A 12,718-nucleotide genomic window follows, 5' to 3' on the forward strand; every position below is an offset into this window, starting at 1 on the left:
GAGAGGATTCTAAGTAGGAACTGAAGCAGAGACCATGAGGATCAGTGCTAATAGCTTTGTAGTTTATGGCTTGCTCAGTCTTCTGTCTTATACAATTCGTGATCACCACCCAAGACCAACTCCAGTGGGCTGAGCCTTTCCATACTGATCATTCATAATAATTTAAAAATGCCTTATAGACTTTCCCAAAAGCGTCCTGGATGGAAGCAATTTCTCAATTCAGGATCCTCTTCTTATATATGTCTCAGTTTGTGTGGAGTTAACAAATGCAAACAGCACAGCCTCCTGGTGCAGGGTCACTCAGTGAGAGCTGAGGGAGGAGCATGTGTGAGTTCCTCCCCCTGAGCTGAGCCAGGGACCTGCCCTGTGAATGGAGGACCCAAGGTAAAACAGTTGGAATGCAAGGAATGGGAGCACAGTGGGTTCCAACTCCATTCCTGCCCCTCAGTCCTGAGAACATGTCTCTTCCTTGCCTGTTGGTTGATGCTGTTGACATAACCATGGGAGAGACTGATAAAGTCAGGGCAAGGGAGGAGATGGGGAGAGAAATAGGGACCTTTTCTTACCTCAGAGCAGGGTAATCAGATTTTGAAGAGACTGAGGAGCAGCTATGTAGGTATGTAGTTAGTTAGGTAGGTAGTTTATAGATATTCAGACAGATAGACAGACATAGAATTAAAATGGAATGAGACGTGCTCTTCTACTTTTTGGACATTGACAATTTCCCTTCTTGCTCAGACTTCATGCAGTTTTAGGTCCTGCTCCAACAGACACCTGCCCAGCTGGGGAAACATTCATGGCTGACCCTGTGGGGCTTGTTACAGTTCTTGCATGGATCAGAGAACCATGAGATTTTCAAAGATCACACACCACAGCAGAGTGCATGTGAGAGATTTATTGGGGGTGGGTAGTCAGGCTGGAAGAGATAAAATAGGGGGCTGTGGAGACCTGGGTTGGATAACAGTGAGCAACTTGTGGCCATAGTGGAAATGTGTCACATTTGGTGGTTGGTGATGATGTGGTTTCTGGCACTGAGAGGCTGAAAGCAGGCTGGTTCTGAAATGTGGGTGGTTGTTGGCTGACAGACATCCCTTCCTCTTATTTATTATATAAGGTGAGAAAATAGAAAGGGGTGACTGGTGAGGCATAAATGGGGTTACTGTGCTCTTTAGAAAGCTTTCTGTTGTCTAGGGTGGTGGTGGTGTCAACATCTTTGGTGACCCAAGAAAGCTGGATGCTGTCTAGGTTCAAAAAAAGCATGCTGTTCCCTCACTGTCCAGGCTCTGCAGGGCCATCTGCAGCTGGGGCATGCAGATGCATTCTTGGGGCATCATGGGGCAGGTGCTTTGAAGCCGTCTGGCATGCAGAGTTTGAGGAAACACCTGGAGCTAGCATTTTACTGAAGCACATCTGTATATATAAGGATCAGAAGATAAAGTTAAGGAGGCTAGAATAAATTTTTTCCTTAGCTGAACATTTTAAACTTTTAGGCCTATTAGTTGGGGGTGGGGCATCCCAAGACCACAGAAAAGGAGAGGATAACCCCACACTTAGGACTAAGCTGAACAGGCAGCAGGTGAAACAGGCTGTTGATTGACAGTTCTTATCTGCAGTCCTTTTGATCATGAGAGGTGGATTCAAGTAGATTCTTTGAACCTTAAAAGAATTTTTTGAGTTTACAGAATGAGATAAAGTTTAGACATGTAAACATACCATGTGTAATCTGTACTGAACTTCTCATTGTAGAAAAGGCAGCAGACTCGTGCCTTTGAGTCTTAGTAAAAGCTTGGAGACCCTGAAAGAGGGGTTTGAGGTAAAAGCATGAATAGGGCATATACAGATTGGACAGATGTTTTTAGCTCAATGAGAAGCCCTTTTAAGTCTATATACTTAGAGACAAGCGTAGGAAATTCATAATCTTGAGCTTGTGACTGTTATAATAGCAATCAATCACTGATTATCATAGCTAGATCAATAACTCATCAGAACACCAATGATTAATGTGAAAACTTTGGACTCTTTAGATCTTAATATAACAATAGCATAGAGAGGGAAGAAATCTGAAACATTTTTCATTTTTACATACATTGTAAATCACTTTCTTAAACCTTTACATTTTATATACCTTAAAACTTTAAAAACACCCTTTTGACCTTTATAAATATGATTCACAGATCTGAAAGCACACTTTTAAGAATGTTGTAACGTACTTAACATTTCATGTCTTTGGAAGTTACATAAACTCTACAGTTTTTTTTATCCAATTATTCACCACAACTCACATGCCAGAGATTGGTTAGTGAGAGCAAACATCCTGGTAAAACAACTTCCTTTACATAAAGAAATAGTAAGAGGCTACATTGAATTCTGTTGTGTGAATTTTTCTCTCCTTAGAACCTGGTAACAATGTGATCAGTGTGGAGACCCAGTAGCAACTCTAGGAAAGTGTCCATGATTTTTACACATGAGGAGAACTGAGAAGCACCTGAAGCCTGTGCTGTTGCTTGCTGAGAAACTGACAAAGCTCTCCCTAGTCCACACCATCAGAGATCTGGGAAGGATGAATTTCTCCTGAGAAAGCGGGAAGTACAGACCAAGCAACTTCCAAATCTATTAAAAATGACAGACTTATCTGTTACCTAGACAACCACTGTGGTATACTGATTTTATTGGGAACAGAGGACCCAGGGAAACATCAGTCTCTTCTGCCCAGTCCAGAAGATCCAAAGCAAGGCCATCAACTCCCTAGTTGTCCACAGTTTGTCCAGGGTCCTGGTGACAGATTAGATGAAAGGCAGATTTTCACCCAGGCGGTCTGGCTTTGTCACCTTTAAAGCAAGCTCAAAGTGGAGTTCTTCTCTACCCCATCATCATCTGTGAAGACCTGGGGGTCACTTCTAGTAGCTGGGGGTCTCGGTCATAGTAAGCTATTTCCATCATTTTAAATGCCATATTCAGCAGATCTCTGAAAAGGTTTGAGGACTGTTAGCTACTAAGGACATCCACACTGAACAAACTTTCCTTGTTTCTAGTAACTTGTTTTAGGCTTAACTTAGGAACCACACCGGAGGCTAATTAAACCGTGTTCCTGATCTTAACTTGAATGTGTTAATTGTCCTCCACAGTGTACAATGAGTCAGTAACTTACATAAGATTGAGATTTTTAAAAAAGATTTATTTATTTATATGAGTACATTGTAGCTGTCCAGACACACCAGAAGAGGGCATCCAGTTCTATTACTGATGGTTGTGAGCCACCATGTGGTTTCTGGGAATTGAACTCAGGACCTCTGGAAGAGCAGTCAGTGCTCTTAACCACTGAGACATCTCTCCAGCCCCAAGATTTTATAACTTTATCTCTGGTAAGTTTGAGCCTTAGTAATTTGAGTTGAAGATCCTATATCCTCTAAATTAAACAGAAATGCTTTAAACTGTAGTCCATAAGAGACTGATATCTTTTATAGTTTACCATTATAGAATAACACAGTTTTTGTAAGACTCAGTTTCTCAAAATAAATAAACCTTGACAAGACAAGCAAGGATAAAAAGCCAGACAAATACTACTGTGAAGCTGAGTATGTCTTATAAATATAGAACTTATTAATCACTATTCCTTACTCAAATATAACTGGCTGGAGAGTGGCTCAGAAGTGAAGAGCACTGCTTGCTCTTCCAGAGGATCCAGGTTCAATTCCCAGCAACCACACTGCAGCTCACAAAGGTCTGTAATGATAGTTCCAGGGATCTGACACAATCACAAAGACATGAATGCATGCAATGCTCATATGCTCATAACATAAGATGTTAGAATAAAATGCGATCCTTATTCATTAAACATGTGTTCTGTTTATCTACATTTTATAGCACCTTGGTGCTGAGCAGTTAGCAAAGACATAGGAGGATAGACATACATCTTATATCAGTGTTTGCTAATTCAATTAGATCCTTAGAAAATCACATTTTATTATCACATACACTATATTCTAAACCAGAGTTGAATCACATATGCAGTATGTTGTAACAAATGTAACCTTAAATTTTTATCTTCATACAAAAAGCTATGCCAATCAGAAATACTTGAGAGTTGTGGGTACTTCTTTTGTCTATAAAGAGATAGAATGTTATACAGAAATCTCATGAGGACAAAAAATGTTTTATGGTTATTATTTTGTGACATGTGGTGAAGTGATGATGTTGGTGAACTCACACGGCATCTACTCTTTAAGCTTAGTAAGGATGGCTGCCAGTAATACGGCAACTTACATACTGATGATGTCATCAGCCAAGATGAAGGAGAGCCACATGGTTGCTGTCTTAAAACATCTGTTTTCATGGTCTGTTGTTTTTAAAAACTTAATCCCAGTCACTCACTTTTACCAATGAACATGATCCAGCCAGGTAGAGTTCAGAAAGGGCCAGCAATAGTGAGTTAGTCTCAGAGACTGAAACCATTCTAGGCCTAGATTGAATTACACAGAGACCAGAGGCTTCCAGGACTAGGCCTAGTTTAGCAGATTGAGGCAGTAAATCTCCCAGACAACAATTACAATAAGACAATAAAACATACTTTTACAACCCACTCTAGATACAATGTTTCTTCAGCATCCTGTGAGTTAGATGGATATTTAGAAATCTTCTTTCTGTAAGGATTTAATTTTTTTGTTTTTAAAGGTAACTTGTAATACAAAAAAGGTGATACAAGTTTCTCAGGTTTTCTCAAAAGGATCTGCCCAGCCCCCAGAGAGGGTTTCTCTGTGTAGCCCTGGCTGTCCTGGAATTCACTCTGTAGACCAGGCTGACCTCAAACTCAGAAATCTGCCTGCCTCTGCCTCCCAAGTGCTGGAATTAAAGGCTTGTGCCACCACTGCCCATGAAATTAAATATTTGAAAAGATTTATTTATTTATTTATTTATTTATCTATTTATTTAATGAGTACACTGTAGCTGTCTTCAGACACACCAGAAGCAGGCACCTGATCCTGTTACAGATGGGTGTGGGCCAGGAAAGTAATCAATACAACCTCGATTTTGTTTCAATAAGCAAAGATCCAAGCCAATGTAAGCTCATGTAATTTTGTAACAATCTCCAATAATTTTGTATCAATATGCAAAGTGGTATATAAAAACATATTGAATAATTTACCCCTGGTTCCTATTATCCACATATTATTCCAATATCCCCCTTTTCTTGTCTATATAAAAAATAAAGATGTTAAGTGTAACACAGTAAAACTGTTTTCAATAATGAAGCTATTTCTGCCAAGCTTCCCACAATGTCCAGCTTGGTTGAATTTGCAGTCAGTCTCAGGACTCCGTATTTTTGAGTTCAGAGTTCTATACAATGTTCATGTCAGTTTCCAATGAACTCAGGAATTTGAATATCCTGGAGAGTTTGTAATCTGAACCTGATCACTGGGTGGTGTTTGCCACTTTAGCAGCAATCCTGTCTATGTAGAACATAGCAGTCAACCCAAAGATGTCCACTGTTTGCACAGGACCTGGCAGCAGAACAGGCATGGGGCAGTTAATCCCAGTAGTTAGTGTTAACACAATCCAGGTGAATTTGCAGTCAGTGGACTCTGTCATCCTTCTTCTTGGAAACCTAAAAGGTTACTTTTAGGAATTCTAAAGAACCAATTTTTTAAAAAAATTATTTATTTTGGATTTTTCGAGACATGGTTTCTCTGTATAGCCCTGGCTGTCCTGGAACTCACTTTGTCGACCAGGCTGGCCTCGAACTCAGAAATCCTCCTGCCTCTGCCTCCTGAGAGCTGGGATTAAAGGCGTGTGCCACCACACCTGGCTGAGCCACAATCTCTTAAATACATTTGAGGTACACAAACCTTGTTTCTAGTTACTTTCTTCAGACTGAAACCTGTAAACACACACAGGAAGCAAGATGAAGGTCATTTACAGTATCAGTTCCTACCCTGTATGACTACTGGTATGATGACAGAGAGTTTGTGTATCCACAATATTCATATAGAATTTGAGGTAATATTTATACCCTAAGAAAAGTGTTATAGAGTAAATGAAAACCAAAGGATTATGAGATTGGTGGAAATAGAACAGTCCCTTATTTTTTGTTTTTCTCTGTCCTATACAAAGATGGAGATTTTGGAATTTCCTTTAACAAGCATGTGTGGGTTTAGAAAAGGAGACCTATGTTCCAACCCCAAAGCCAGTTTTAATGTTTAATTGAATTCAGATCATATAAAGACCATTTGCCACTTCTGTCTGTAGAGGGCAGAAGAGACAAGATGGAGGTGGGCGATACCACTTGGCCAGGTGACTCCTCTTCTTGGGACATTTTCTCTTGATGAACCATCTTTTTCTTCAGCTGTTTCATTTGCCCAGTGGTCTCCAGATTCCTTAGTTGGATGCTTTTATTCACCTGGAAGGGGAGAAGCAACACCTGTCCAAACCCTAACTCTCAGGGCTCCCCATTTTGGCCATTTATATCTTTTCTAGGTTTTTGGCAATAGAAAAAGTTGAATCCAAGTTACATATAACTACACATAGAGTTGAGTCAAATACACTGCATTGCAGCAAATTAAGAGTACCTGTTATGAATATTAATTATAACCCTTTAGTTATAACCCTTAAGTTTAAGGCCAAATTTTGTTATATACTTTATCAATTTTAAAATATACCCAATGAACTTATAAATTGGGTCTTAGTTTACACCATAGTTTTAAAGAGAGTTTTTGAGAGCAAAACAGAAATTGTAGAGATAAAATACTTTTAGGAATGGAATATAGAGAAAGTACAGGGTGGAGAAAGTTTGGACATAAGACATTTGGGGATCAGTTCTTTTTATAAATATATATATTTTTTATTAGATACTTTCTTTATTTACATTTCAAATATTATCCCCTTAACTAGTTTCCCCTCCAAAAATCCCCTATCCCCTCCCCACTCCCTCTGCTCCCCAACCACCCACTCCATTCCTGGTTATGGCATTCCCATATACTGGGGCATAGATCCTTCACAGGACCCAGGGCCTCTCCTCCTAATTGATGACTGACTAGGCCATCCTCTGCTACATATGCAGCTAAAGCCATAAGTCCTACCATGTGTTTTCTTTGATTGGTGGTTTATTCCCAGGGAGTTCTGGGGGTACTGGTTAGTTCATAGTGTCGTTCCTCCTATGGGGCTGCCAACCTTCAGCTTTCAGATCACTTCTATATGCAGTGGCAGTTGCTATTATTTGGGAAATGTTGGAAATCAATTGCACCAAATTTTTGCCCATTCATCTGTACTAAGGCTAAGATGTTGTAATAAAACCGGATTCCATGGAGATGGAGAGAGAGAGGGTTATAAAACCAAATTCTTGTAGAGGGAATTTCCATAGCTATGCAATATCACTCTCCAGCTCTGTTCTGACTCTTCAGAGCAGACCAGCCTTGTTGGTAATCCTAGAATCACCCACATTCTACTCTATGTGTGGGAGGCAAGGACACTCACAATGTACAGGCACAGGGAGAACAAAGAGAGACAGCAGGTAGTAGAAAAAAAGTATTGCTCAAAATAAAACCCAACCGAGGGGAAAAGGTCCAGAGCAGGGATGGGTCCCTCCACCTCCTAGAGTACCAAGACTCAGGGAAGCACTGGGGCCAACTGAGAGAGAGGGGCCACTCACCAGGTGCTGGTGATGATGGAGGGCCAGAAAGTGGGTCTGCTGTGGGTGGACTGGAGATAAGGGATAAAGTCCCTGAAGAGCTTTGGTCCTCCAAGGGGTGCACAGGCTTGCAGACAGCCTACCAAACCATGGTGCCAATGTTAGGTTTTGGGATTTTTGTGTCATTCAGAGAGCCAAGGAATGCCTCAAAAATCACACCCCCAACACAGCTCAGAAGTGAGATTTACTGTATATGGAGGGTCCTATAAAAAGACACCTTCTGAGCAAGAATGGAAGAGAAAGTGGGTGAGGGCAACAGTGGTAATGTGTCCCACTTGTGGCTGGTAAAGATTTAGCTACTGGTGTTGAGGGAGGCTGGGAGACCCCTGGTTCTGGAATGTGGGTGGTTCTAGGTTTACCACAGGCCTGGTCTGCTCTGAGGAGTCAGAGCTGAGCTGGAGAGTGACATCAGGAGAGGGACAGGTCTGTCTTAATGAGCACTAGGGTCCATCTTGCTTCTAGGTGAGGTGACTGCTGGATGGATGGAGACAAAGATGACAGAGACTAGGAAATGATAGGATGAGTCTTAGACACTGTTCTATTGCTGTGCAGGGCCACCATGACCAAGGCAGTTCTGAAATAGAAAGCCTTTAATCAGGGCTTGCTTACAATGTCAGTGGCTTAGTCCTTTCTCATCATGGTGGGGAGCATGGCAGCAAGCAGGCAGGCAGAAATGGGGCTGGAGCAGTAGCTGGGAGCTCATCCTGTTCTATAGGCAGCAGACAGACCTAGACTGGGCTGGCATGGGATTTTAAACCTCAAAGCCTGTTTCCAGTGAAGCACTTCCTGTATCAAGGCCACCCCTCACATGTCTTCTAATCCTTTCAAAGTGCCCCACTCCCTGGCAACTGTCTTCAAATATGTGAGCCTACAGGGGCCATGCTTATTCAAAGACCTCAGAATGTCAAGAATTAAGCAGCAGCATCTGCCACCATCAGTTCAGACTGAGGGGTAAGACTGTGGAGGGGACCCCATGTCTCTCTTCTTTGGGACTCCCCATCTTGTGGTACACTGAGGGAAGTGCTCTTCATGTTCAGTGACCTGAAATCATTCTGGGAAGGCAGTGATGGCAGCCTGTGTCTAGATCCATCTGACAAAGCCTGAGCCATTTTCCAGCCTGCTCTGTTTCAGGAGTGGGCCCAGGGTGCCCTGGAAGCAGAATATGAGAACCTAAGGTATCTCAACCCCTGGATGCATGGGTCCCTGTTGGAGCAGGCAAACATTTATCCATAAGATCTTTGCCCTGTAGCCTTGTGCATGTGCACAGCTCCTGTGGAATGTGCTGGGTAAGCTGTGAGTGTGAGCTCAGGTGCCAGTCCTCTTCTTCCCAACACTTCTCACATGGTGGTCCTCTGTGCCTGCTTTTCCCCAGGCAGGGCCCTAGGTGTCACAGGAGTGTGGGGATGCAGCCTCTCCTGAAGGAGTGCTTATCAGCTCCTCTGTCTAACAGCAGAGGGACTGTGCAGAAAACAAGCTTAGTGTCCTGCTGTGGGCTGTCCTGGTGCTGTTTGTATTCTGATGTTAATTCTGCTTCCTCAAGAGGGTTTGCAGCCAGTGAGCAGTCCATCCTGTACTCAGGTGATCTCAAGTGATCCTGCTCCCTATTTTAACTGGTCAGTACCCTTGGAGGAGGCTTCCCTTTGACCCCATGTCACAGCTATACATCCACTGGATCCTGTGAGAGGCTGCGGGTCTTCCTAGTCATCCCAGCCTGCAGATGTGAAGTTAACTGACTTGGTTATTTCAGGCTCTTCCTTCCTTCCCTCATGATACACACTCTGAACTTTCCTGAAAAATGATAAGACCTGGATAAGGGAGACCCTTACCTGATAAAGGGTGAGGAGTCCCAGGAGAACTCTCTTCCTCCCATGTGAAAGAGAGAGAGAGAGAGAGAGAGAGAGAGAGAGAGAGAGAGAGAGAGAGAGAGAAGAGAGCAGAAGAAAAAGAAGAGGAGGAGGAGGAGGAGGAGTTGTGTGGGGGGAGAGGAAAGCTGTGTCAAAGGAAACACAGCCTGAGTTCTGTCTCAAGTCAGAATCAGGCAAGAATGTCTGATTCTTCAGTATCTCCTTTGAGACAGTGATAATTTCACATTTGCTTCAGAAATAGTCAAAAGAAAGACAGAAAAGGGCTAAATCAAGGAAAGGAAAAAGCCACATTATGTATTGTTCCAAACAAGAGGAATCTTTACATAAAGACCCAGTTGAGTCCCAGGAAAACTCCTGGACCTAAGAAACACTTATTGTTTAAGGACACAAAATCAGTGTAATAAAAGTAGCCTTCATTTGTGGAACAGTGCACTCTCAGATGAGGACATTAGGAGAAACATGTCATTCAAAATAATGTTCAAAGAATTAAGAGTTCAGGGGTCGCCAGGAGGCGGGGCCAGCGCGGCTGCTGGGTGCAGGAGGCGCCTTTGGAGCCGGCTTGGCTTGGGAGCAGTAGCTGAAGAGTTGGATCCAGGGCCGTCCTTGCTGCCGCGTCTGCTTTTGGTCTCTGGCCCTTCCGCGGGATGGCGCGCGGGGCGACACTGAAGCGGCCCATGGAGTTCGAGGCGGCGCTGCTGAGCCCCGGTTCCCGGAAGCGGCGACGCTGCGCCCCTCTGCCGGGGCCCCACTCCGGGCCTCAGGTCCCCGGACGCCGAGCCGCCACAGCTTCAGATCCAGACGCCGCCGGCGAGCCTCCAGCAGCCTGCCCCGCCTGGCAGCGAGCGTCGCCTTCCAACTCCCGAGCAAATTTTTCAGAACATAAAACAAGAATATAATCATTACCAGAGATGGAGACATTTAGAAGTACTTCAGAAAGTCAGCCTTCCTCCTCGGCACTTACCGCACCAAGTTCTCCAGGTGCTTTCTGGATGAAGAAGGACCAGCCCACTTTACCCTTCGACAAGTGGGGATAATATGTGAGCGGCTCTTAAAAGACTATGAAGATAAAGTCCGAGAGGAGTATGAGCAGATCCTCAGTACCAAACTCGCAGAACAGTATGAATCGTTTGTGAAATTCACGCATGATCAGATCATGCGGCAATACGGGACAAGGCCAACAAGCTATGTATCCCGAAGCCTTCTTGCCTATCTAGGTACCAGGTGTGACCTCAAGAGATGGCTGCTGTACACTTTTTGCAACTGGTTTGACATCACATTTCAGCTCCAACTTTGCACCCTGAGAACACTTAAATGTTTCTGCAGGTCCGTTTTATACAACTTGAAAGACCTTAAAACTTTCTGGTTGCCACAAGCATATCTTTCTTTTCTGCTCATCTACTAAACAGCTGTGCCCTACTGCGATAGGTTTTCCAGACAAAGTATCTGGAACAGCAGTCTAGCAAAGAATGCCTTCAGTGGCACTCAACACGTGGAGTCTCCCCAAGCACAGCTCTGTGAGAAGTGTGAGTGTGTGCGTGTGTGTGTGTGTGTGTGTTTTAAGTTATTATTTGTATTGTGCAAAAAAAATGATCTTGGGGATTCTGGCTGTGAATTTGATGCACGACAATTATGGTTAAAAACATTTTCTTGGTCTACAGAAGATCATTAATGTTTGGTGACCATATAGGTTGTAACAGTGGGTTGCTTATTTGTAGGTATTATCGTTAAATACAGGGACAGTTTCCAGGCACAGAATTTGAATTGTAAGTTAGGATGGGCATTAGATGTGATTATGATGATCTAGGGAAGGTCTGCAGTCCTGAATCTGCAAATACGTGGTGAGAAATTAGAACAAACTGGAGACAGGCTATCAGTACATGGACTCTGCCTAGCTGTGCTGGAAAAATACTTTGACTCCAAGCCTTAAAATATCCTGTGGAGTCTGAGCTCACCTCATTCATACAGTCACGGAGCTCCCTGAACGCTGAACTTCTACAGGGAAAAGATCTCCCCTGGAGCGGAAGATCAGGGTGTCCCCAGAGCACGTAAGGAGTGCAGTGCAGGGCTGGGCCAGGCTCACAGCACTGCTACCTGGGAGGAGCCGCTCACCTTCGCATCAGTTTCAACATAGAATCTGGACCCTTTGTCCAGGTCACCCCAAACTCTCCTGAGGTGTCCGTGTTCAACCCTTAGAGCTTGGTTTTGGCAATACCCCGCCTGAAGTTGCTTATTGGCTGTTCTTTGCCTTGGTCCCAAGGCTGTGAGCAGAAAGCAGCCTCTGGTTTGAGGAGGTGGGATTTAAGTATACATTTATTTTTACTGTGACTTGTTCAGGACCACACTTTACAAAATGCCTTGTTTCCTTTACGGTTGTTTTGGAAAGGAAAGTTTTATGAAAACTGTTTTAGTTTGAATATAGAATAGTTATATTAATTACGGCTTTATTTTGGAAAAATCTTGAGTTTTAATTCAAATGTTTGCCAATACTTCCAAAGTAAGGTGATATTCAGAGATAGTGGTGATCAGCTGGCTTGCGGACATTTCTGGGGTATTCACATTTGAAGATTCCTTATTAATGAATGTCTTTGACTTAAATCTAACCAAAAACTACAACATTATTCTTTGTACATTTTCATTATATAGTGTTAACAAGCTTAGTTTTGAACGAATAAAATATTTAAGCTATTTGTTTACCTTGCCAAAAAAAAAAAAAAAGAGTTCAGGGATCTATCAAATCAAGGAAATGATAGAAGTCTATGTGGCAACCTTCAAGGTACTGTAGTAAGAAATCACCTAAGAGGATGTCAGATGCTGGACCTAAAACCCTTGCCAGGACTGGCAGAGGTAATATTGTGAAAATGGCCATTCTACCAAAGTAACCTACAGACTTAATGCACTACTATTAGACTCTCATTAATTTGATATGTTTAGTAAATAATTTAAAAGACCACTCAGAGCCAGTCTCAGGAGTAAGAACTGGAGGTGTTTCAATCCCAGCCTCAAGTTATACTGCAGAGATCTAGTGACAGGAACAGGCTGAAACTGATCAAAAATAGACAGGAAAACCAAAGGCATGTGGTAGAGGTGCTTGACATGAAATGTCAAGGCTATGGATACTATTTAGCTCTAAACAATGTAATCACAAACAACCAAGGTAAATGGGTGAACTTAG

The 12,718-nt window shown here is 42.9% G+C and overlaps 1 pseudogene across 1 annotated transcript; it reads left to right on the plus strand.

Annotated features, from left to right (window-relative positions):
- The first annotated feature begins 9,855 nt into the window (after positions 1 to 9,855).
- Positions 9,856 to 12,443, plus strand: Gm6623 (predicted gene 6623; annotated as a pseudogene). The gene has a single exon (NR_033619.1). The product of NR_033619.1 is annotated as a predicted gene 6623 (transcript).
- Positions 12,444 to 12,718: the final 275 nt, after the last annotated feature.

Source organism: Mus musculus, chromosome 17 (assembly GCF_000001635.26).
Source record: "Mus musculus strain C57BL/6J chromosome 17, GRCm38.p6 C57BL/6J".
In the NCBI taxonomy this organism is placed as follows: Eukaryota; Metazoa; Chordata; class Mammalia; order Rodentia; family Muridae; genus Mus; species Mus musculus.